Raw genomic sequence first — 27,271 nt, 5'->3', positions numbered from 1 at the left:
TGAGTGTGTGCCTTCAGGCTTCTGTACCTCCTACCTGATGGTAACTGTGAGAAAAGGGCATGCCCTGGGTGCTGGAGGTCCTTAATAACATGCTCAACAGAAGTGATAACAAACTATTATTGGTACATATATTCAGTGGCCACTCTACACCTGTACACCTCACTAATGCAAATATCTAATCAGTTAATTATGCGACAGCAACTGAATGCAGAAAAGAACGCAGACATAATCAAGAGATTCAGTTGTTCAGACCGAACATCGGAACGGGGAGGTAATATGATCTAAGTGACTTAGACTGTGGAATGATTATTGGTTCCCAGCAGGGTGGTTTGAGTATCTCACAAACTGCTGATCTCCTGTGATTTTCATGCACAACAGTCTCTGGAGTTTACAGAGAATGGTGCTAAAAACAGACAGCATCCAGTGAGCAGCAGTTCTGTGGCCAGAATGCCTTGTTAATGAGAGAGGTCAGAGAGAGAATCTGAAAATGGAGCCAAGACGGCAACTTTTCCCAGTTAAATGCTTCCTCTTCTAATGTTTCTATTTTGTTTTTCAGCGTGGCGGGGGTCCTGTTGGGGTCTTCGATCTACAGCGGTACTCAAAATGCAGTTCTGCGTGGTGGTAGGTTCCAGTTCTTGGAGATCGCTGATTGGCCACTTTTTTGTATGGCCAGGTTTGGCCTGAATTTGAGCACTTTTGGGGTGTGGCTTTGCACGGTCCTGTGGACACAAATTCTCGCTGGTGTCATGAACTGAAGCATAGCAGGACCTGGTACATTGAAAACAGTGAGAGCACCTGTCGGAGGCCTCTGCTCTCGGTGATCAATCTCTTTCTCATTGGTGTGCGAGAGTTTGCTGCTGATTCTCGAGGCAGGGAACTCAAAATAAAAATCAACGCTTCAGACTTGTGACTGTAACATCAAAACAGTGACTGTTTGTCTCCCCTCTTGCTGCAGAAAGAGTATTATCTGTCTCTTCCTTGTTAGTGAGAGAGAGAGAGCCCAAGGGATGTAGAAATGTTGGAATGAACACTTAGTACTGTAGACCATGTGCTCCCTTTAGGGAATTGCTGTTGCTTGTGTGGTGGGTAGTGGGAGTGCAGATGCTTTGTGCTAAAATATATGGGGGGAGAGGGAGGGGGAGGGTTGCTGTTGTTTGTGCATTGGAGGGGGGTAGGGTGCTTTGGGGGTCTTACACTTTTTTTCTGTCATTCATTCTTTTGGGTTTCTCGGGATGCACAATAACGTTGAACCTTGAAGTGGATGGGCTACAGCAGCAGAAGATCACAAGCAGACACTCAGTGGCCATGTAATTAGGTACAGGAGGTACCTAATAAAGTGGCCACTAGTGCATATAGAAAATCAAAAGAATTTAGAGGCTGGATATACTAAAATAAGAGGCAAATATTCAGCAAATCAGGCAGCATTTTGTAGAGGAACTTAATTAATTTTCAGGCCAATAGTCCTTCAAGCCGAGCTATTAAAATGGACCTGCTACAGCATCATGTAATTATAAACTTGATTCATACCATTCAGTGGAACAAAGTCCAACTGCTTGTGGGAGTTTTCATGATTTGTTTACACTACCTCTTACATATGAGGTTAGGGAGTAGAATATGAGAACAGGCTTGCACTGGCGAATTGAGTCTGCTCCATTATTAGTATCCAACCGATGGCTAGATATGGCATCAATCTTCCTCAAGGTTGATTCTAAAATTTCACGTCATTTTTTGTGATTGACCCCACCTTGAAATGTTTTTCCAAACACTTCCTCAGTGCCTACATGATCATTTCTTCAGCAACCTCCTCATCATTTGCTAAGTGCTGATCTATTATCTCCTCGATGTACCTCTAAATATCTTCTCACACTTTCCTGACCAACCCTCTCCACACAGATTTTCTCCCCAATGTTCTCCATGAGCCATCTCCCCAAACCCCCAATCTCACTAAACTTGTGGAATAGAAAGCAATGGCAGTAAAGTTATGGTACAACTTCATCAAACTTTATAAAACAGCTGGAAGCCAGAGTAAATTGCCGAATTAGAAGAAGGATGTGATTGCTTTGAAGCTGCAGAGGAGATTCAATAGGAGGTTTCCTGGGATGGAGCTCTTCATTTGTGAGGAGAAAATGGATAGGCTGGTTTTGTTTCCTTGGAGAAAGGAGGCACGGGGTGGTCTGATAGGAATGCAATATTAAGAAGGGATGGTTAGGATGGAAAATAGGAATTCCTTCCCCATTAACAAGGGATCTCAAACCAGAGGGCATTGTTTTAGGTTGGTATAAGAGGCTCAGCAGGGCTAGAACGAAGAAGTCTTTTACAGCAAGCTGGTTGAAATCTAGAAAACACTGTCTGATGGGATATGGAAGCAGACTTGAACAACACTTAAGAAGCAGACAAACATTGGCCATAGAAGGCCATGGATCAAGTGCTGATCAATGCGATTAATATATATAAGCAATTCATGTTCAGAGTAGACGTGGAGAGGTGACGTGCCTGAGCTTCTTGACACATTTTTAATGTGAGTGCTGAAGGCTGCCGCAGAAATGACAATTGCAAGTTTTATTATCTGGAGCTGGAGTATTCTGTCAGGTTTGGCAATAAATTGATGAGCCTCTGCCAGTCACTTCTTGTCTTTCTTCTAGATTCAAATCCAAAATTTAGAGATCAGGGAAAAAGTGGTGCTAATTTGAACTTGCCAGTAGAATGGTACCAAGTGGGTGCCTATCACAAACCTATCCAATTCTGGTTAAAATATGAGCTGCAAGGTACGTTTGCAAGGAACAGCCTGAATTGATTTCAAGTCTTCTGTCTCAGAGGTGAAAATATTCCAAATAAGACAAAGCGCATTCCATCAGTTATTGCTAAAGATAATTATTATTGGCTGCTAACCAATAAAAAATCAAAGTTATAATTCAAGGAAATATTGGAAAAGCATTTACTGTGAGGATTGCACTTCTGTAAACCAAACATTGTCCGGAAAAGGGAATAATCTTTTGGTAAAAATATTTTTGCCATGCATTTGTAGCAGTCAATCATTGTGACACTACAGCAAGAAAGAACTATTTCTTCAGAGCAGTGGCAAAGTAGGTTGGCTAAAACAACGAGCACTGGGAATCAGTGATCCCTATATAAATAGTTTGAGTACAATCAGGACAGGAAAGAAAAAGCTGAATACGTATATTCAAAGGCATAAATTTATTTGCTTAGATTAAAAGGCTGACTAAATTTGTGAATCTTACTGTCAATCAGCAATGGCAAAGACAATGACAGGATTGATGAAGGATCTTGGCACGAAACAGAGACTGTTCATTCCTCTCCAAAGATTTTGCCTGACCTGAATTCATCCAGCATTTTATTGGTTAGTCTTTATTTCCAGCATCTGCAGAACCTCTTGAGCTTGATACAACAACATAATCCCTTTTACGCTCAGAAGTAGAATCTTTATTGAGTGGATCTGGATTCAAGACTCAGCCCCACCCTCTCTTTCACATATCTGGTCATGTTCTTGTTGGTTTTAAGAAAATATTCTCTTTGAATTAGTTCTAATTATACATACTGTGGCCTCTTTATTAGGTACATGTGTACACCTGCTCGTTATGCAAATATCCAATCAGCCACTCGTGGCAGAAACTCAATGCATAAAAACATGCAGACCTAGTCAAGAGGTTCAGTTGTTCTTCAGATCAAACTTCAGAATGGGGAAAAATGTGACATAATTGACCTTGACAGTAAAATGATTGTTGGTGCCAGATGGGGTGGTTTGAGTATCTCAGAAACTGCTGATCTCCTGGAATTTCCACACACAACAGTCTAGAGTTTACAGAGAATTATGCATAAAACAAAAATAACATCCTGTGAGCAGCAGTTCTGTGGACAAAAATGCATTGTTAATAAGAGGGGTCAGAAGAGAATGGACAGACTGGTTCAAGCTGACAGGAAGATGACAATAATTTAAATAAACACACATTACACAGTGGTGTTCAGAAGAGCATTTCTGTATGCATAATAACGTTGCACCTCAAAATGGATGGGCTATAGCAGCAGAAGACCTCGAATACACACACATTGGACACTTTATTAGGTATAGGATATACCTTTACTTCCTCACATTTCTGCGACTTTTTCTCTCTTGTAAGCATGCTAATCAGCTCTCTTTTAATTCCTTCTTCCACATGCTAATCAGTTCTCTTTTGATTCTTCTACCACTAACATACAGTATATTAAAGTTTACCTTATAGCAACTGATTAACCTACAGAATGTGCGTGGGAAGAAGCAAGAGTTCCGAGTACTTTGAACAAACTAAGAGCAAAGAGTGCCTGAAGTTATGACTGAAGCCAGGTCACTGGTGCACTAACTGCTGCACTGTCAGGCTGCCTCTTTTAAATCCTAATTGATCTGTTTTGCATTTGCAACAGCTAACAGTTTCTTTAAGTTTAGATGTGATTTCTAAGTTTAGGCTTGTAACAAATGTAGAGATTTTGCGGAAGAAAATAAGACTACATGTCAAATCAATTTAGATCAGAACCTACAACCACTGAATATAGTTTCTGTATAAAAACTTTGAATCCAATAAAGTACATTAAAAGCATATTTTAGCTACCCCAACATTAAAAAAAAATATAGCCACAGAAACACCACCATGAGGAGATCTGCAGATCCGTAACAACACACACAAAACACTGGGGGAACTAAGCAGGTCAGGCAGCATCTATGGAAAAGAGTAAACAGTCAACATTCCAGGCTGAGACCCTTCTTCAGGACCGGAAATGAAGGGGAAAGATGCCTGAATAAAAAGGCTGGGGGGAGGGAAGGAGGTTAGCTAGAAGGTGATAGGTGAAGCCAGGTGGGTGGGAAAAAAGGAATTTAATAGGAGAGGAGAATAGACCATAGGAGAAAGGGCATTATGGGGAGCTGATAGGCAGCTGAGAAGAGGTAAGAGGCCAGAGTGAGGAGTATGTACTGGCTTCTGTATCCACAAATTAATCACCTCAAAATAATCATAATTGGTGCATGGATTTGTAAGATAATTAATGGGAAAAGAAATGAATTTTGATAGCAGCCTTCAAGTAATTCTGTGAAATAGATGTCTGAGTGAATAGTTATTAAAGGCAAAAGAAACCATCTTAAAACATTATTAATTATTTCTGTGCAAATGTCATAATGATCATGAACTTAATATTAGGTATCGTTATAGACTGTGCTGATGAACTCCATTTGGACAATAGTCATTTATAAAGACTACAATGGAACTGTAAATTTAAAAAATGTGCCAAATATGTGTTCTGTAATCATAAATAGATGAATAATGGGTGTAATTGTGCACTTAGTATGTGCTTTATATAGTGACACACACACAAATGTACCAAATTCCTGAGAAGGTCGCACTTAGTAAATGTTGAAAGGTCACAGAAACACTTTCACCTGCCTCTTAGTATGTGTATAGGTGGGAGGGTAGAGATCTTTTGCTTCTTTTTCTCATTACCTGTGATTCACAAATACTTAAAATTCAGTACTTAAAATAAATCTTCCAGACTGACAATATTCTACCATTTTAAACTCTGTTGATGTCATTTCAAATAAAACTGACATTTATCCTGGAGCTGTAATGTACCAGATGTTTGCTCAGCACAAGCAAACACACAGGAGAGTCCTGGTGGGAGAATCTTTTGAACTCAACATATATTGAGCTTTTATATCCTTTAAGTACAAAAATTGCCATGGGCAACTAAATACAATCTCAGTAGTTACAAATGCATCTTCTACTTCAATATTTTGCGTGTGAATAAATGATTCCATGGAATTATGCATTTACAATGGGAGAATATATCAACTGACAAGGCAACCCCTATATACTCTAAGTCCCCGGATTAAGAATGTCTGACTTACGGACAACTCATACTTATGAACGGACTGCCATAGAGCCTATTATATTCAAACTTTGAAAACATTGCACAGCTTCAGCGGTTCGTGGGCTCAAGGAAGGAAAACGCCATCCACCATTTTAAGTCAGATCACATTGCCGTTAACACTGTGTTGAGTGTGTAACTTCGTATTTGGCTTAAGTTTTTCTCTTATTTACCCTTATAACCATGCCTCCAAAGCGTAAATCCGATGCAAGTGCTGGTGATGCATCAAAGAAAAGGGAAACGATCACGATTGACAATAAAGTAGAAGTAACAAAGCGACCGGAAAGAGGTGAAATGCCATCGGTCACTGGAAAAGCGTTGGTCTACAGTCCGTCAAAGATCAGAACAATTTTGAAGGAATAAGTGAAAATAAATGGAACGTGTGAAAGGCCCTGCACCGATGAAAGCTACAATTATTACTAAGCAATGCAGTGGTTTAATTATTGAAATGGAAAGGCTATTGATAATTTGGTTAGATGATATTACCCTTATTTTAGTGCAAGAAAAGGCTTTAAAAGATTTAAAGGCTGCACATGCAGCAAGTGAAGGTGATTGTGATGAAGAACTTCTGAGTAGGGATTGGTTCAATTGTTTCAAAGTGAGGGAAAATTTACATTATATTAAAGTGCAAGGTGAAGCAGTGAGTGTCAATGTAACTGCTGCGAGTGATTTTCCTGAAATGTTGAAAAAAATTATTGAGGAGGGAGGTTATTTGTCAGACCAGATATTTAATGTAGACGAGATTGGCTTATTTTGGAAAAATAAGTGTATTTGGAAGTGTTTCTTAGTGTTTTATAGGCATAGAAAGGTAAAAAATATACTATATACTAAGACAAACATTTGACTAACTGACGCTAAATAAGAACCACATGTACCTGTTCTGACTTACCTACAAATTCGACTTAAAGACAAACTGAGGAATGGATCTCGTTCATAATCCGGGCACTGCCTATACAGGCATGTGCTATACAAAGGCAGATATCTCCTCTGGGACCAATAGTTCTTATCAAAAGCTTTTCAGATTGAAATACCTGACACCCAAATTATACTGCTTTTATCATAGTATCGTGAGGGCTGGTTCTCTGGTACACAGGCACCCAAATATTGACTGACAGACTAATATGACTATGACCATGTAATAGCCAGTCTGGTTGAGAACCTTCTTTGATCTCTTTCACAATGGTTCAAAATATCTCAACAGAAGACTTATTGCCTGATTTCATGTAGGCCAATTAACAACGTATACTTGACTAATGCATTTAAGTATTTCTCATAGACATGTCAGTTTCCAAAGAGTATCTATTAAATTGCCTTTTGCTGGGAGTTCTCTTCACTGTTTATGCATTTGTCCTAATAATTTCAAATCTGGCTAAAACTTATAGGTTATATTTGGAAACATTTTGAAGTCTGTTCTCATTTTATTAATTCCTACTACATTAAAGCCCTTTATTACAGCTGCTTTTCCCAGATAGGTTACTTAATACGTCTTAAGGGTGGCAGGGTGGAGATGCGTCCTTGCCAAAGGAGGTGAAAGGCACTCCTTCCTTCTGTAGGCCAACCTCGGGCAAAGTGTAGCACCCGCTTAGCTCCACCCTCCACCCCGATCAGGGTCATAAGAAGCCGTTGGACCAGGTGGTGGATGGTCATGAGAGCAGGTGGTGCACATCACAAATCCTGGTTATACAACCACTGATGCCAGGCGGGCAATCTCTGAAGAGTATTGATAATGGCTGAGGTCACCTGTCTTGTAAAGACACTGCCCAGAAGAAGGAAATGGCAAACTGTTTCTATAGAAAAACTTGCTAAGAACAATCATGGTTGACCACGATCACCCACATCATACAACACGGCACATAATGATGATGATCTTATGTACTGTACATCTTAATCGTTAAATGCCATCATATCTTTGGCACATCTGGAAATTTGTTCTGAATCTTGTGTTTTGTATACGTCCATATGAAGGACCTCACAAGGATTCAAAGTACATTTATTATCAAAGTATGTACGCAGTATACAACGCTGAGGTTCATCTTCCCACAGACAGCCACGAAACAAAGAAATACCCATTCATAGAAAACCATGAAACCCCCCATGCATAAAAAATCATGCAAATGGCAACAAAAAAAAGAATGAAAATACAGAATATAAAAACAAAAAAATCAAAAGGCATATTTCAGTTCAGCTCAGTTTCGGTATCTGTAGGCCACCCCGATTCAAAAATCACTCAAAAAGAGCAACAAAGAGGAGCACCCAGAACCGGAACACTTCATAAAGTGAAATACAAAGTCCAGTCCACAGACCACGTCAATTTAAACCTACCAGCAGCATCGAGGGGGAGAGGGATCACTCGAATGCAAGGACCTTCTCTCGGGAGCAGTGAGTGAGAGGGAGAGAAAGAGAGACCATCGTACAGAAACACTTTCCTCTGGCAACAGTGAAGGAGAGACCAGGAGACAGCGCTGAACACTTGATCTCCACACCCACCTCGATAGTTCAGTCTTCCTGGGCACTTTAATCAGTGAGATTGGCTACAGATGGAGTCGATCATGGGCTCAAGCCCTGTCTCCAGGCTTGCTGATGTCTATGCCACACACTTCGCTCACAGTCTTCTGGAACTGTCTTGGAGACCGCAAAGCGCCAGATTGCCTCATCGGCCTGAAAGCACGCCGCCTGAATGTAGGTAACAGGCTACAACAGTCACAGAACCACATCTGAAATAAAAAGACTTAAAAGAGGTGAAAGAAGATGCTTCATGACCTGTCGAGGAAGTCTTCTTCCTTAAAACAAGGCCTCCTTCCTGTGGATGTGGATGTAATACAATTGTTAACATCATTTGGTCAAGATTCTGTTTGGGGGTACATTATGCTCGTGAATGATGGAGGATGCTAGCACTGAGCAGATTGCTGAGGTCTAATTTGCCATTACTTCCCCTGCATCAGACTTATTTCCTCAGCTGCTGCTAAGGTCCAATAGGTCAATATTTTAGCAGGCAGAGCTACCTTGACATCATAGATGCCATTGGTTGTGTCACCAAGAGATACTTACTCATTAGTAACTTGTATGTCAATGTTCAGGTTGGGATTTGCCAAGACAATTGAGTTCCAAATTTAACACAGGCTTGGCACAACATGGGGAAAAGAAGTGAATGGCACAAAATTAAGTCTATCTGTGACCAAGTATGGCATCAGAGTAAAACTGAAGTCACTTCATTCCAGTTGGTGACCACCAGGAGAAAATCTGAATCTAGATGCTGGAACCACGATAAAGTTGCAGTTAAAAATTCAGCCACAGCTCAGTGAATCAGAAGGCTGCTATCGAAAATCCCACTCAGGAGCATAAATTCTAGAGACACATTCCAGTGCAGATTCGAGGGATTTCCGCTTTCATGGGTGTTAACTGTCTGATAGGACATTTAGCTTTGTTTGCCCTGCGAAAACAACAAAAAAAGCTGTGTGGCGACCCAGATTCTGCGCAGGCGAACCGGCTCACAAATAGCCAACGTGCGGGGAGAGACTTTGGTAATGCACCTCTGACGTCATTTCCGCCCGGAGAGGGCGGGCGCTAGGGATTGAAATACCAGCACCACGAAGTTTGAATAAACTAGTCTCGAAACGACTTACCGACTGTGTGTCGTTATTTCAGCGCTGTGTGTAGCACATCGCTACATTGGTGACCCTGACGGTCCAAACGGGATTTGGACCAAAGATGACCGACTCTTCATCTGTTCACACAGTTTCGCTACAACTGCCGACTTTCTGGACGCTGCGACCACGCGTATGGTTTAGCCAAGCAGAAGCCCAGTTCCAGATTCGGCAGATATCTTCTGATTCCACGCGTTACTACCACGTGGTGAATGCCCTTGACCACGAGACGGCCGCCCAGGTTGCGGATTTCATACAGTCGCCACTGGAAGAACACAAATGTGAAGCATTCAAGGCGCTGCTCATTGGGACCTTTGGCCTCTCACGGCGCGAGCGGGGTGCCCACCTGCTTCACCTGGACGGTTTGGGAGACAGAATGCCGTCAGCATTGATGAACGAGATGCTGGCCCTGGCTGACGGACACAAGCCCTGCCTCACTTCCTAGCGCACTCAAACGGGCTCACAAATAGCCAACGCGCCGGCATAAAGGCCAGTCCCAAAAGGGCACCAAGTCTGCTTCACCAGCAAGGGGAAAAGCCCGCGTGGGACTGTGAATACGTGCCCCCTACAGCATCCGCGCGCGGGACAGGACTGTGAATACGTGCCCCCTACAGCATCTGCGCACGGGACAAGACTGTGAATATGTGCCCCCTACAGCATCCGCGCCCGGGGAGGGCGGGATCAGGGAGGCTTTAAAGCGAGGCCGCGAAGCTCGAATAAAATCTTTTTGTAACTGCAGTTCATCGACTCCGTGTCGTTATTTCAGCGCTGCGTGTAGCACACCGCTACAATTGGTGACCCCGACGGCCCAAACGATATTTGGGCCGAAGATGACCGACGCCGCATCTGTTCATGCAGTTTCATTGAAACTGCCAAGCTTCTGGACGCTGCGACCTCACCTATGGTTCCAGCAAGCAGAAGCCCATTCGGCAGATAACCTCGGAGGACACACGTTACTACTATGTGGTGAGCTCCCTCGACCAGGACACAGCGGCCCAGGTTGAGGAGTTCATACAGTCTCCCCCAGCGGACGGCAAATACACGGAATTCAAAGCCCTGCTCATAAGGACTTTCGGACTCTCACGGTGCGAGCGAGCTGCCCGCTTACTGCACCTGGATGGTTTGGGAGACAGACCTCCATCGGCTTTGATGAATGAGATGTTGTCTCTGGCCGGAGGACACAAGCCCTGCCTCATGTTTGAGCAGGCATTCCTGGAGCAGCTGCCCGAGGACATACGCCTGCTGCTGTCCGACGCGGATTTCAGCGACCCTCGGAAGGTGGCAGCCCAGGCGGACGTGCTGTGGAACGCCAAGAAGGAGAGTGGGGCGTCCATTGCACAGATCACCAGGCCACGCTCCCAGCAGCAAACCAGACCAGGCCCGGCCACAGAGCCTGCTAAACCCAGAGGCAGGGGTGAGGAGACCAACGCACAATGGTGCTTCTACCACCAGCAGTGGGGCGCAGAAGCCCGCCGCTGTAGCCTGCCCTGCAAGTTCCCAAGAAACGCCAGGGCCAGCCACCGCTGATGGCTACGGTGGCTGGCCATCGGGATAGCCTCCTGTATGTGTGGGACAAGCAGTTGGGACACGGTTTTTTGGTCGACACCGGTGCCGAGATCAGCGTCTTACCTCCAACGAGTTACAACACCCGCAACAGAGAACCGGGTCCCACCCTGAGGGCTGCAAACGGCAGCACAGTGAGGACCTACAGCACCCGTACGGTGCGGCTACAGTTCGGCTCCAGCCAGTTCACGTGGGACTTCACACTGGCCGCCGTAGCCCAACCACTCCTGGGCGCAGATTTTTTGCGAGCTCACAGCCTGCTGGTTGACCTGCCGAGGCAGAGACTGGTCCACGCCGAGACCTTTCAAACGTTCTCCCTGGGTGCAGCCCAGTTGCCGGCCCCACACCTAGACTCCATCACGCTGTCCGACAACGACTTCACCAGAGTCCTGGTGGATTTCTCATTGGTTCTGGCACCGCAGTTCACGGCAGCCATGCCCAGACACGGCGTACAGCACCACATCCTGACACAAGGACCACACCTACACGCCCGTGCTCGAAGGCTTCCCCCGGACAAGCTCCAACTGGCGAAGGAGGAGTTCAAGAGGATGGAGGAATTGAGGATCATACGGCGGTCCGACAGCCCATGGGCCTCCCCCTGGTTGAAACAACTTACCGACTGCGTGTCGTTATTTCAGCGCTGTGTGTAGCACATCGCTACACTGTTATGCAATTCAACTAAAGGGCAGAAGGGGTCTCTGCATTTGACACTGATTTTTATGCTTTGTTGATTAATTTACCCTGTGCTCTCTTCTATTATTGGTCTCTTTTGTTTCTTTCTCTCCTCTCCCTTTCTCTGAATTTTAACAATTTCTTAATTTGGATTTCTGACAAAAGGTCATTAACCTGAAATATTAACTCTTTTTCTTCCCACGTAATGCCTTACCTGCTAATTATTACATCCGTTCATGTTTTTGTCTCAGACTTCCAATGTCTGCAATATTTTAGTTTCAGCTTTAACTTGAGTTCTCTCAGTAAAACTGCCATTTAAATTGGACACTTTGTTCTGCACAGTGGAATGATCATCAACGTTTTTCTTTATTGCTTGATAAATATCTGGTGCCTCTACTCAAAGATGTAGGGTGGTATTACTCCCATGAGATCCTGGAAAATATCCAAATCTGAATACCAACATCATTACAGATGTACTAGAGAATTGCTGCTTCAGTCTATTTGGTGACAGGAACTGAAAGTTGCAATCTACAGTTTAACTCCGATAATCTATCACCCCCTCAGCCTTTCTTTGGTATTAGACAGACAGACAGACAGACATACGTTATTGATCCCAAGGGAAACTGGGTTTCGTTACAGTCGCACCAACCAAAAATAGGTAGAAATATAGCAATATAAAAATCATAAATAATTAAATAATAATAAGTAAATTATGCCAAGTGGAAATTAGTCCAGGACCAGCCTATTGGCTCAGAGTGTCTGACACTCCGAGGGAGGAGTTGTAAAGTTTGATGGCCGCAATGGATTTCCAAACTACTGGATGTCCCTGCTGTTAATCACACTTTTATTTCACCTTTTTACATGTTACAGATCAGTATAGTAAATTTTTTAGTGGACCCAGTAAATTTAAAGGGAGTGTGAAACATATAAGCACTCTGGATCCCAGTTCCAGTCACAACCCTGTCCACATCCCAGTGTTCTGGATCCCAGTTCCAGTCACAACCCTGTCCACATCCCAGTGTTCTGGATCCCAGTTCCAGTCACAACCCTGTCCACATCTCAGTGTTCTGGATCCCAGTTCCAGTCACAACCCTGTCCACATCCCAGTGTTCTGGATCCCAGTTCCAGTCACAACCCTATCCACATCCCAGTGTTCTGGATCCCAGTTCCAGTCACAAACCTATCCACATCCCAATGTTCTGGATCCCAGTTCCAGTCACAACCCTATCCACATCCCAGTGTTCTGGATCCCAGTTCCAGTCACAACACTATCCACATCCCAGTGTTCTGGATCCCAGTTCCAGTCACAAACCTATCCACATCCCAATGTTCTGGATCCCAGTTCCAGTCACAAACCTATCCACATCCCAATGTTCTGGATCCCAGTTCCAGTCACAAACCTATCCACATCCCAATGTTCTGGATCCCAGTTCCAGTCACAAACCTATCCACATCCCAATGTTCTGGATCCCAGTTCCAGTCACAACCCTATCCACATCCCAGTGTTCTGGATCCCAGTTCTGAATCTCAGTGTTCTGGATACCAGCCCTGGCTCTACAAACCCAGTTGACAGTCAAGAACATGACCATGATTACTCTCTCTACCACTGGCTCTGGCCACAAGCCACATTTGCACTCTAGGTCATCGGCTCACATTCCAGTTGAGCAAATGAGCCAGGATGCCAGACTGCCTTGATTTCCAGATAGTTGGATGTCAGATTATCAATGTTTTATAATGTTCAGCTAGGATGACTTCCGGTTCTAGTAGACTGTTCAATTACACTTGTTAGTTTAAGAGCTTTAAAAATAAGAAATTAAAGATGATGAAATTCATCATCATTATGTTCTGTGTTGTATGATGTAGGTGATCATGTCTCATGATTGTGATTGTTCTTGGCAAAATTTTCTACAGAAGTGGTTTGCCATTGCCTTCTTCTGGCCAATGTCTTTGCAAGACGGGTGATCCAAGTCATTATCAATACTCTTCAGAGATTGTCTGCCTGGCATCAGTGGTCACATAACCAGGACGTGCTATGTGCCAGTTGCTCATACAACCATCTACCATCTACTCCCATGGCTTCACATTCCCCTGATCCGGGGCTACATAGTTGCTACACCTTGCCCAATGGTGACCTGCAGGCTAGCGCCTTACACCTCCTTTGCTAGAGTCATATCTCCACCCCACCACCCTGTAATGAAATTAATTTATATAAAAAAACTGAAGAGCATAATTCTGCTTTGTACACAGTTCACTATTCCCTGCATTGACAGAACTATGCACCCTCTTGTATATTCTTGTATTGGAGAAATTTATGCACTCAAACCCAAAAAATCGAAGAGTATAAAATGTTTCAGACATCCCCTTGGAATTGAGGGTGACTTGCTTCCACATTCACTCCTTGGATTCAAAGGTGACTGATAAGCCTCTGGAAGCAACGAGAGTCTCTACCACAGTGCCTAACAGGTGTGGTAGGTGGCTAGTTTGTGAGGTGTGCTTGTTCCACTGTTTACACTGGATTTCTGTGTGCCCCTAAAGATCAGATTCTAGGATCTTAGTGCCACCCGAAATGTTCCTTTTCTTCTGATTAGTCTTGGGCTAGGATCCACAGAAGCCCTTGAGGATGCTGCCGTTTTCTCAAAGAAGTTTTGCGAACCTCCTTGAATCTTTTCTGCTGTTCAATTTGTATTTTCTTCTCCTGACAGAGGTCGAATAGAGCATTTGTTTCATTAATCTGGTATTGGACAAACTATGCAACTGGTCTAAATGAGCCAGCTGAACCCAACTGTACAGGGGATGATGACCTAGGAGAGAACATTATCACTGCTAGTGGATTTGCAGGACTTAGAGGATTTTAAAGAAATTATTTGGTGGTTTTGCACTGGTGTTTATAGGTGCCTAGTGCAGGTAGTTCACTCACCAGAACTATACACAGGAGGGCAGGGAACATAGATACCTGGTTTGAGAACTTGATGTAGAGACACTCTTTGTCTCATACATCCAAAGACTAATGCACTGAAGGCTGTGGTGAATATTATTATCAATTCCTACCTTTATTGACAGGTGGATTTAGAAATAAGGGAAGTGATCCAAATTTTCTGGGTCTTGTTTTGTTCATTCATGATGTTCCATGTTGTATGGTGAGGCAATCAAAGTGTTTCCATGACCATGATTGTTCTTGGCAAATTTTTCTACAGAAGTGGCTTGCCCTTGCCTCCTCCTGCGTAGCATTTTTACAAGACAGATGACCCCAGCCATTATCAATACTCCTCTGAGTTCGTCTGCCTGGCGTAAGTGCTTGTATAACATATTTATTAGAGATATTTATCAGGAGTCCTGCAGACACAGAGTCCTTAGCATTGTCAATATCCCTTCCATCCACCCCCAGTCTCTTTGACCCCTACCCTTTGGCAGGAGGTACTGTAGCATTAGGACAAGGGTTGTTAGGATGTGAAACAGCTTCTTCCCCCAGGCTGTAAGGCTACTGAACTCGCTGCCACCACCAAGTCTCATCACTTATAAAGCACCAGTAACGTAATACTGTTCACCTTTTAATGTGTTGAAAATGCAGCTTGTGTTAAGTGTCAGTTTTTTGGAATGTATTTTATTATTTGTTAATTTACTTGTGGGGGTATTACTTTATGTGTTGTGCGTGAGTTACACGTACTGTGTTAGTTACCTTGGTTCAGAGGAACGTTACTTTGGCATTTTATATGTATACAGTTGAATGACAATAAACTTGAATTTGAACTTGACATCACTGTTGTTGATGGTAGCTCAGATGGCAATAAGGAGGCTTACAGGAGCGAGATAGATCAGCTGGTGACACAATAACAACCTTGCACTCAATGTCAGGAAGACCAAGGAACTGACTGTGGACTGTAGGAAGGGGAAGTCAGGAGAACACACCATCCTCATCGAAGAGTCAGTAGTGGAAAGGGCGAGCAGCTTCAAGTTCCAGGGCATTAACTTCTCTAGGATCTATCATGGTCCCAACACCTTGAGGTAATCACAAAGTAGGCATGCCAGCATCTTTACTTCTCTGGGAGTTTGAGAAGATTTGGCATGTTACAAAATACTCAAAGATTTCGGTATATGAATGGTGGAAAGCACTCTGTCTGGTATGGAGGTTCTAATGCACAGGATTGCATGAAGCTACAGAGGGTTGTAGACTCAGCCAGCTCAATCGTGAGAACATCCGTCCCCATCATTGAGGGCACCTTCAAGGGGCAGAACTTCAAGAAGACAGAATCCACTACCCACCTCACCACATCTCCCACCATACTACTTTATCATTTCTTGCTGGAGTCATGTTGTGTTCAGACTCTCCTGTGCCTAGATTCGTTTTATGGATGTACGATCAATCTATGCTCATAAGCTATTTTATATATTTATTGTGTTTTTTATTATTGTGTTCTTTATCTTATTGTGATTTTTTTGTACTGCATCAGAGTAACTATTATTTCATTCTCCTTTACACTTCAGAAATGACATTAAACAATCTTGAATCAATCATTAAGGACCCTCACCATCTGGGATATGTACAAGAGCATGAAGTCTATAGGAACAGCTTTGTTCTTGTGACATCAAGTTTCTAAATGATCCATGAACTCATTAACACTACCTCATTATTCCTTTATTATGCTCTATTGAAATATTCTTATGTATTTGTGTATATGTTGTATATATTTATTGATTTTTATTTCTTTACACTGAACTGGTGCTATAAAATAACAAATTCCAAGTCATATGTTGGTGATAATAAATCTGATTCTGGTCACCTGGATCCTTAGATTCCAATGTGCACAACACACAAGTGCATATCAAAATAACACAATTAGAAAAGATAAGTGGCATCTCTGTACACTTCAATTTGACTAAAACCACCTTCTAAGTTATGTTATCTGATATGTCTTATATTATTTTAGTTTTGAGTTCATGTGAGAAGCTTGGCATCACTTGCCAGGGCCTTATGGTCTGCAAAGAAATGCCAAACAGAGGAAAGCTTTCTCGATGGCACTTCTATAATCTTTACTTGCATTCTACCTTCAGTCTTTATCATCCTTACTCAATTTCAAAGTCAGTGTGTGAAGCTCAGAATTAAATTTATTTTCATTTACAATACATATCCTTCTATTTGTCCAAAACCTCTTTGTATACCATGCTGTTATAATTCTACCAGATTTGGTCTTTAATGGAGCAAAAAGAACATGAATGTTATTGACAAGATTATTCCTTCTCTCAAGCAATAATATACCTCACTGATATGACTACTGATGTTGGAATTTTTAAAAATACATGAAGTGTTGAATTACATTAGTAATGCAGTTTATACAGATATATACAATTTTCTAATAAATAGTTGAAAGCTCCTGCCACCCTTATGTACAATATCTGACTTTCATCTAATGCAGGGGTTCTCAACCTGGAGTCCATGGACCCTTTGCTTAATGATATTGGTCCATGACGTAAAAAAAGATTGGGAACCCCTGATCTAATGGGAGTTTTTTTCAGTACACAAATTTTCTTTTCTTTTTTCTGTGAGCAGCTGTATTGGTTGGAAATTGAGGTCTGGCAGAATTGCTTATACATAAAGGAAACTAAAACAAATTGTCTGTGCATTAACACTGTTGTAGGAAAGCAGCATCCGCTGTCAGAGATCCTCAGCACCCAGGCCATGCTCTCTTCTCACCGCTGCCATCGTGTAGAAGGTGCAAGAGCCTCAGGACTGTTCAAGAACAGCTACTACGCCTCAATTATCCTCTTGAATAAACTTCACTTTCCCCATCATTGAAATGTTCCCTCAACACTTCCAATGACTCTTTGCCTCATTCTCGTTATTCACTGCTCTTTATTGATATTTGCATTTGCACAGTTTGTTGCCTTCTTCACTCCGTCTGACTTTCCTTGATCCTGTTATCATTACTATTCTACAGATTGGTTGAGTATGCCCACAAGAAAATGACTCTCAGGGTGTCATACAGTATATGTACTTTGATAATAAAATTTACTTTGAACTTTGCAATATAAATAATTCAAAACATCCAAGAGCGGAAAGCTCTGTCTCATAGAATTTGACTCTTTTATTAAGCTTTAATAAACTTTTGCCAAAATTGAACAATAAGGCCTTTGGTAGATTCATTTACATTCATTTGATGCAATTATCTGATTGTTTTACTGATATTTCTAAAAGCTCATGAAGTAGGAGATAATATGTTGACATGGTCAGATCCTGATGAATGGTCCTGGCCTGAAACATCAGCTGTTTATTTCCATCCATAGATGCTGCCTGGCCTGCTGAGCTCCTCCAGCACATTGCGTGTAATGGTCAGATCATTGTTTGAATAACGGAAAACAGAGGTTAGGCATAAATAAGCCCTTTACTAGATGACAAGATGTAACAAAGATGTACCACAAGGATCAGTACTGAGATCTTCACTTTTTATAATTTCTTCTTGGCCATGTTTATTCAACAACTTGGGTGAAGGCACTAAAGGTAGGGTTGATGAATTTCTGATGACATAAAGGTAGATAGAACATTTGTGAATAAAGGGCCTACAAAGGGATTAAGGCTGATTCAGCGAATGGGCAAAACTGTCAACTATAAGGGAAATTGTCCACTTTGGCAGGAAAAATAAAGAAGTAAGTTATCTAATTGATGAGAAACTGCAGAGCTCTGAGATGCAGAAGGGTCTAGTGCATGATTTTAAAAAATAGGGAGAATCAATAGCAAATAATTAAGAACTATAACAGCATGCTTATTGCTGTTAAAGTGAATACAAAAGTAGACAGCATTGGTGAGACCAATCTGGACTGTTGTATGCATTTAAGGAAGCATGTAAATACAATGAAGAAATGAAGGATTATTACATGATCTAAAATGAATCATTTTATGAGGAAGTACAAACAAGCTGGATGAACTCAGCAGGTTGGGCAGCATCCATTGAAATGAGCAGTCAACGTTTCAGGCCGAGACTCTATGAGGAAGGTTTTATGGAACTGGCTTTCATGTTCTGGAATTTGGTACAGTGAGAAGGAAGTTAGTGTGTAAGGTCTTAAGGAATCTTGACAGGGTGTATGTGAGGGGAATATATCCTCCTCTGGTAGAACCTAGAACCACAGGTCACTCCTTAAAACCAAAGGGTTATCACATGTAACAGAAGGTATTTCTTTGTTCAACCAGACAGCCACCATTTTTCAGAATTTTCCTCTTCAAAGGCAATGAAAGCAGAGTTTTCGAATGTGTTTAAGCACAATGCAGGTGGATTCCTGATTAGCAAGGAGGTGTAAACTTACCAAGAATAAACTGGGCTTCAGAGTTGAGGTTACAGTTAGATCAGTCATGATTTTATTGACAGACAGGACAGGTTGGAGAGGCTGAGAGGTCTATGCCTGCTTCTGCATCATTTGTTTATATAGATGATATGTTGGACAGTTTTTCATGATGTACTTATGCTGGCAATGAAAATAGTTAGTGACTAGCCCTGTCTTATAGAACTGGTAAAAGTGTTATCGTAGCATGGTTGAGTAGGGAGGAATAGGGCTTAGGTAGAGTGGTGATGAAGGAATCGTGATACGTTTTCACATCCTGTTGAAATAAGGTCTTTCTTTCATTGACCTTGAAATGTGTGTCTAGACCTTTTCCATAATTATTCCAAACCACATTGTGTAGCTGTATTTTAGATAACAACCTCCTGCCCTACTGAGACTTGCTTCACTTTACTTGGCTTACTTTCTGGAACTGGTTCAGCATGTCACCTTCTTCATCAAAGTGAAATGTACAGATCAAAAACATTCTTCTGAACATGCTTCAGAAACTACTCATTTATTCCTCTGACGTTATTGTGATCTCAGCTTATTTTTGGATAGCTGAAGTTGGCCATTATCACTACTCTACAAAGTTAAAGCCAATATAAATTTATTATCAAAGTACCTATATGTCACCATATGCTACCTTGAGATTCACTTTCTTCCACACATTTACAGGAAAATAAAGACATTGAATGGAATTGATGAAAACTATATGACTGACAAGCACCAATGTGCAAAGGCAGACAAATTGAGCGAATAAAGACAAACAAACAGATGAATAAATAACACTAGGAACATGAGCTGCTGAATCCTTTCAAAGTGAGTCCACAGATTGTGGAATCAGCTCAGAGTTGAGTTGAGTGAAGTTATCCATGCTGGTTTAGTAGCCTGACAGTTGAAGGATAATAACTGTTTCTGAACTTGGTGGTGTGGGACCTCAGGTTCCTGTACCTCTTAAATAGCATCAGTTGTGTGTGTTTGTGTTTAAACAAAAAGCAGTGATTTTTGTCACTGAAGGTTGGCGAGATGTAAGCAATAAGACTATTCAGAACTCTTTTGCTTATAGCAGCTTCAAGCATTCTGGCTTGGAGATGCCAGAAACAGCCGGAAGTGAAAATGAAATGATTTCACTACTTCAGCAAGTTATAAACCACAGAAAATTTAAAGGTATCGACAATCATCTAGAATGTTACGATGAAAATGAAGACTTGGAGGATGAATTAGGTGTCTGTGGTGATTTTGTTCATTGAACGTGGTGCTGATGAATTCTTTCATTGATAAATATTAGGCACAAATACACAGTTTTCTAGTACTACAGTAGTATTGGTAGTTTTCTAATTTGTCCTGGAAATCATTTAAATACATATATTACTCAGTTTGTCCTTTTTTATTCTTTTTTAATTACTTCCATGAAACTTTGACTAATTGGAGCAGCTGCTCAATTGGGCCAAAATGCACTGGTCCCAATGTGTCCCAATTAGCTGGAATCCACTCCATTTCAAGAACTTCAGTGCTTGCTAGAAAAGTTATGAAACTCATACCTGTCTGTGGTACTGCATGCTTTGTGTATTTGTCTCAAATCTTGGAAGTTTAATTTCCAAAAGCTTGGGTGGAGCTGGCCTAGGGAAACCACAAGCAATAAAACAGTCCTTTCTCAACTTAACCATCCATTCCATCAATTGAAGGTTTGATTAATCTTGTCTATTTTCCAGTTTGAAATATTGGAAAAGGTCAAAAATGATGCATGCTGTTTAATCTGGACAAGAATTTTGACAGTCAACTGGCTGCGCTGATGTAAGAAATAGAAGATGTCCCCATCAGATTAAAGTTGAAGAACCAAGGTTTAAAGACTGGTCTAAAGATTGGGGAAAACTTGTTCATGCAGATAGATCAGGAACTTAATGTTTGTGAAATGGAACTAGATAGACATTCCAGAGAGAACAATTTGTAAAGCAATGTGGGGATTGCACCCTTGAAACTATCAGAGTCTTGATGGCTTAAATGGCTTCTTTTGTGTGTTTCATTAATACTATGGGTCTATGATTGCAAATGCATCCATAAAGGCTTCCCTATTTGGCCCTAGTTTTCTTTAGAAAACAATGTGAATATATTCTTACAGAAGATTATAATGTTGACCAAGTAGCTTATGCTCGGAACTTCTCTCATTAATAATCATGTCACACAGATAGTTGAGTTTGGAAAATCAATTGCATACTACACACTGTGAAATTGAATTTCTGGTCTTTGTGTGAGGTGCACCTATGCCTGAAAGCTGCTGGGAAAGCAGTTGTAACTTCATTTGACATGCATTGCATGTTTGATATTGCTGCTGAGATAATGAGGTAAGCAGTCATGCTGAAGAAATCTCGACCGGAAAGTAGGCTTTAAATGCCAGGTGGAAGCTTTTTCAAACATAACTAAAAAGGCTCATCATTGCTCGTGTAGCTATTGAGAGTTTGCTACAGGAAACGGTTATAATATTTTTTATTGGCAGATCGTGTCTGTGCCTGAGTTAATGACTTTTTCTTTATTTACTGCCCCAGCATCCTGCTGTCCCCTATGCTTTTCAATGTCATCTTGCCCGGCCATCCATCAGACTTGCAGGGCACCAGTTCCTGTCCCTGACTTGCTTACTTTGGTTCAAGTATTCTGTCTCAAATCCACTACTTGAAGAATGGACAAAATTATAAGATCGTTCCAAGTGGCAGCAGCAGCAGCAGATCTCCAGCACCTTCACCCCCTACACACACACACACACACACCCCAAAATGCTGGAGATTATCAGCATGCCAGGCAGCATTTTTGGAGAGAAATATACAATCGAAGTTTTGGGTTGAGTCCTTTCACGTTGCACTGCCGGTCAATGTAAATGTGGCATTGGAAAGAGAGAAGCGCAGCAGCTGAGAGTAATACACATACGGTGGCAATGCAATCTGACACTAAAGTCCCATGTCAATCATTAGGAGGAACAACATTGTGAAATTCCATTTCAGGGTATTCTACATCTCTTAATACAAATAGATCATTTTATGGGGGTGAGCTAATGCGAAGTGGATGCAGACGGCCACAACTGCTGATTCTAATTTGTTGTAACACATTCCAAAGCTGTCAGCAAAACTAATTAATCAATGTGCAGTACTTCTTCATTGCACAACCCATCACTGAACACTCCTGCTCTCTCACATGAGTGTGTCCATTTAATACTCTCTTGAGGTGGGGGCCCCAGCAGAAAGGCACGTTGCAGAGGATTTTTAATCTCTGCAGCCAACCTCCCTCATATTTCACTGACTTTGACAAGGATCACTGCCTCTGAGGGGTCATGATAACTTGAGTGAGGACAGACAGGAAGGGATGAAGCATCAGGAGGAGGGAAATGACCTGCCCTCAGAGCTCAGATGCAGCCACTGGGTGATCAGCACACCGTGGAACACAGCTTTCACAATGAGCAGAAAAACCTTCACCTATCTGTAATCGTCAGTAGGAAGGCATCACTCAAGGTATGGCCCATGGTATCACATTATCCAATTAACAATCTAGACAGTGAAATTGATATCTCCAAGCTGTATCTAGTTAACAAGCTTCACACGTAAGGAACAGAAGGCAATACTAGAATAAGCCACGAGGTCAATTATGCCCAGCAGTCACAAAAATAATGTTCATCTCTGGGTTATGTTATAATAGAAATTTCTAACAATGCGTGTGAACCTCGGGGTTGTATATGGTGACATGATATGTACTTTGATAATAAATTTACTTTGAGCTTTGAATTTAAAGATGAAAATAAACAATCAATCCACCTTTACGATAAACACAGTGCATCTCATATTTCACAGCCATGTGACTGGGTTTATGGTTCCTAGCATTATGCCTCAGTGCTCCCCGTGTGTGGTTGCTTTCCATCGACTGGAATGTGAACAGGTGGCTTTGATGACCCACAAGAACCTCTTGTTCTCATGGACCATCCCGCCAAGCGAGGGGGTGTTCTGGGATTGCCAGCTGTGAGGTCCTGGTGAACGTGCTGTCTGTGGTAGCTGGCCTCGTCGGATTAGGTAGACTACGATATGAGGGCTGGATGGGGATCAGATCATTCCAGCTCTGGTTCGATCTCCAGATTTGTGCCGCGCTGAAGATCCCCAGAAAGAGGCAAGCTGGTCCCAGCTGCCTTCACCACTCCTCCCCAGTACAACACCCAGCAAAAGGAGACTAGGACTCTGCTCACAACAAAAGTAATGGGTGCAGACGTTTCCTCCTGCACGTGAGAGAAGATCTCACAGTCAGTATGCATTTTCTAATTCTCCTGCGGAAGTGATCTGCTCTCCAGTGGCTTTCTCCGTTCATGCAGGGGACCAGTCTGCTGACACGCTGCATCAGGGCAGAATATCTTTGTTCTTGGAGGAAGGTGGGCTGTGTATGACTGGTTGGCATCTCTGTGTCCAGTGAAAGGAGCAACCTGCTCATGAATGGCATCTTGTTACTCCAGGGGAACAACAGTTCACTGACACATCACCCTACAACAGCATACAAAACTCTTAGGAAAATCAGACACGCAGTTCAATAACACAAAACCACAAGGGTGCATTCAGTGATCTTCATCTGAGCTTGCTTTACAACTAATAACATCTGCACTAGTTACTGTGTGAGTGTGTTGCTTCCCATACCAAGATGTTCTCATCACCAGCAGAGAGGTGTCCTGGCTTCCTGGTTCTTCACAATAGAACACAGAACACAGAACATAGAGTAATACGTAACAGGAACAGGCCCATTCATCCACAATGCTGTGCCAAACCAGTTAAATTAGTAATCAAATGGCTAACTAAACTAATGTTTTCTGCCAGCACAATGCCCATTCCTTTCCACTTTGCCTCACATTTATGTGCCTATCTAAACACCTCTTAAAAGCCTCTAATGTTTATGCCACCACCCCAGGCAGCGCATTTCAGGTACTCACCACTCTCTGTCTAAAAAACTTGCCCCTCACATCTCCTTTGAAATTACCCCTCTCACCTTCAGGGCATGTCTTCTGGTATTAGACATTTCAACTCTGGGAAAACAATATTCCCTTTCTACTCTACCTATGCCTCTTATAATCTTATAAACCTCAATCATATCTCCCCTCAGCCTCTGTTGTTCCAGAGAAAACAATCCAAGTTTGTCCAACTTCTCTTTATAGCACATGCTCTCTAATCCAGGAAACACCCCGGCAAACCTCTTCTGTACCTTCTCCAAGGCCTCATCATCCTTCCTATAATGGAGCGACCAGAACTGTTCGCAATACTCCATATAAAACCTAACTACAGTTTTATAAACCTGCAACATAGCATCCTGAATTTTGAACTCGGTGTCTTGACTAATAAAGGCAAGTATGCCATAGGCCTTCTTAACCACCCTATCAACCTGTGCAGCTACTTTCAGAGAACTATGAACTTGGACCCCAAGATCCTTCTACTCATCTACACTGTCAAGGATCCTGCCTTTAATATTATACTGTCTCTTTGCATTTGGTGCAACACTTACCAAGGTGCAACACTTCACATCTGGCCAGGTTAAACTTCACTGCCCATTTCTCCACCTATATCTGCAACTGATCTATATCCCGTTGTATTCTTTGCCAGTCTTCTACGCTATCCTCAATACCACCAATCTTCGTATCATCTGCAATTTTACTAACCTATCCATCTCTATTTTCATCCAGGTCAGTCATGTACATCACAAATGACAGAGGTCCCAGTACAGACTCCTGCAGTATACCATTAGTGACAGAGCTCAGGCTTGAATAACTCCCTTCAACCTCCACCCTCCTTCTTCTATGGGCAAGCCAGTTCTGAATTCAAACAGCCAATTCACCATGGATCACATGCATTGTAGTCTTCTGATTTCCCTCTCCTGAGGGACCTTGTCAAATGCCTTACTAAGATCCATGTAGACAACATCCACAGCTCTACATTTATCAATCATCCCATCACCTCATCAAAAGCTCAGTCAAGTTACTAAGATGTGAAATGCCCACCACAAAGCCACACTGGCTTTCCCTAATTAGACTATGATTTTCCAAATGCTCATAAATCCTATCCCTAAGAATTCCTGACCATGGACATGAAACTCACCTACCTATAGTTTCCAGGATTACCTCTGGTTTCCTTCTTGAATAATGGAACAACATTAGCTACACCCCAGTCTTCCAGGACCTTGCCCGTGGCTAGAGAGGACACAACAATCTCTTTTCTTAAACACAAGAAAGCTTAAAGATGCTGGAAATCTGAAGCAACTAACATAAAATGCTGGAGGAACTCAGCAGATCAGATAGCACCCATGGAAATGAATAAACAGACATCTTTTCAGGCCAAAACCCTTCTTCAAGACTGAAAAGGAAGGGAGAGACACCAGAATAAAAAGGCAGGGGAAAGGGAAGGAGACAGATAGAACGTGGTAGGTGAAGCCAGGTGGGTTGGAAAGATAAAGGGCTGGAGAAGAATAAATCTGAAAGGAAAGAAGAGTGGACCATAGGAGAACAGGGACTGAGGAGAAGGTGACAGGCAGGTGAGAAGAAGTAAGAGGCCAGAGTGGGGAATAGAAGGAGAGGGGAGGGGAGGGAATTTTTTACTGGAAAACTCAATATTCAAGCCATCAAGTTGGAGGCTACCCAGATGGAATATAAGGTGTTGCTCTTCCACCCTGAGGGTAGTCTCATCTTGGCACAAGAGGAGTCCATGGACTGATACGTCAGAACAGGAATGGGAATGGGGATTAAAATGTCTGGCCAATGGGAAGTTCCATTTTTGGCGGATGGAGCAGAGGGGCTCAATCTCTTCTCTTGCTTCCCTCAGTAACCTGAAAAATATCCTATCAGGCGCTGGTGACTTTTCCATCATAATGCTCGTTAAGAGACCCACCACTACATCCTGCTTTACCTCGAAATGTCCTAGTGTATCAATGTGCTCAACACTGATCTCCCTATCCCCCCATGTCCTTCTCTTTGATAAATACTGATGTAAAGTACTCATTAAGAAGCTTACCCACATCCTCTGCATCCAAGTAAATGTTCCTCCCTTTATGTTTGAGTGGTCCTACCATTTCCCTAGTTATCCTTTTGCTCTTTGAAGTTCAAAGTTCAAAGTACACTTATTATCAAAGTATGTATACATTATACAAACTTGGGATTCCTCTCCTTACGGGCAGCCACAAAACAAGAAACCCAAAAGAGCCCATAAAAAATATCTGACGAACACCCAATGTGCAGACAGAGAGAAAAAAAACCAAATTGTTCAAACAATAAAAGTAAGAAAATAGCATTTAGAATTAAAATGAGTCTTCAGACATGAACCCACAGCCTCAGCATCAGTGCAGGGAAGATTAGAGTAAATGTCATGGAGCAAGGAGCACAAGGGGCCCAACCCTCGCCTCTGGTCTCAAAACCTGGCCTTTTCAATCCCTCTGGCCTGGCTGTTAAATTGTCCAAACAGCGGGTCATTCCTTGACCCCTGCCACTACATTTCAGCCCGTAGTTGACCTTTACAAATTCATCTGGTGTTTAGATCGATCAAACCTCACTCTTGGTTTGAGTAGACGGGTCCCAAGTCTCCTCAGCTCTAATTTTTCTCTGCTTTGCATGGCCCAGCCCTGTCTTGAACATGCCTCAACCTCTCTCCAATTCTGACTCTGTCTTGCTCCCACGCGCTACAAACCTTGACTCAGCCTTGCCCTCGCACACCACTTCATTGTTTGCAGTGATCATTTACCATATCTTTACAGAAAGAGTGTTATTAATAAAGTACTTAGTTGAATTTTTTGCTTTGGGAACCACCAGTAAGTTGTCACCTGCCTTCAGCAGTGCCATCTTAAATCAGAAGTTGATGTACTATAGAATTTCTTGGGATTCTCTTTAATCCTACTTGCCAAACAATTTTCATGCCCTTCCTGGCTTCCTAATTCCCTTCTTGTTCTTACCTGGCTCCTTTATAATCCTCAAGGTCTCTGTTTGATTCTAGCTTCCTAAGCTTTACATACTTTTCCTTTTTCTTGTTGACTACATTCATCACCTCTCTTGATACCCGAGGTTCTTTTACCTTGCCATCTTTGTCCGTCCTTCTAACTGTCATTTACTCTGTGCAGCTGGTCTTTAAACACCCTCCACATGTCAGATGTGGGCTTGCCAAAAAGCACCTGTTCCCAATTAACTT

The sequence above is a fragment of the Hemitrygon akajei genome, chromosome 4, assembly GCF_048418815.1.
Source record: "Hemitrygon akajei chromosome 4, sHemAka1.3, whole genome shotgun sequence".
Classification (NCBI taxonomy): domain Eukaryota; kingdom Metazoa; phylum Chordata; class Chondrichthyes; order Myliobatiformes; family Dasyatidae; genus Hemitrygon; species Hemitrygon akajei.
Note: the sequence above shows the minus strand (reverse complement) of the source record.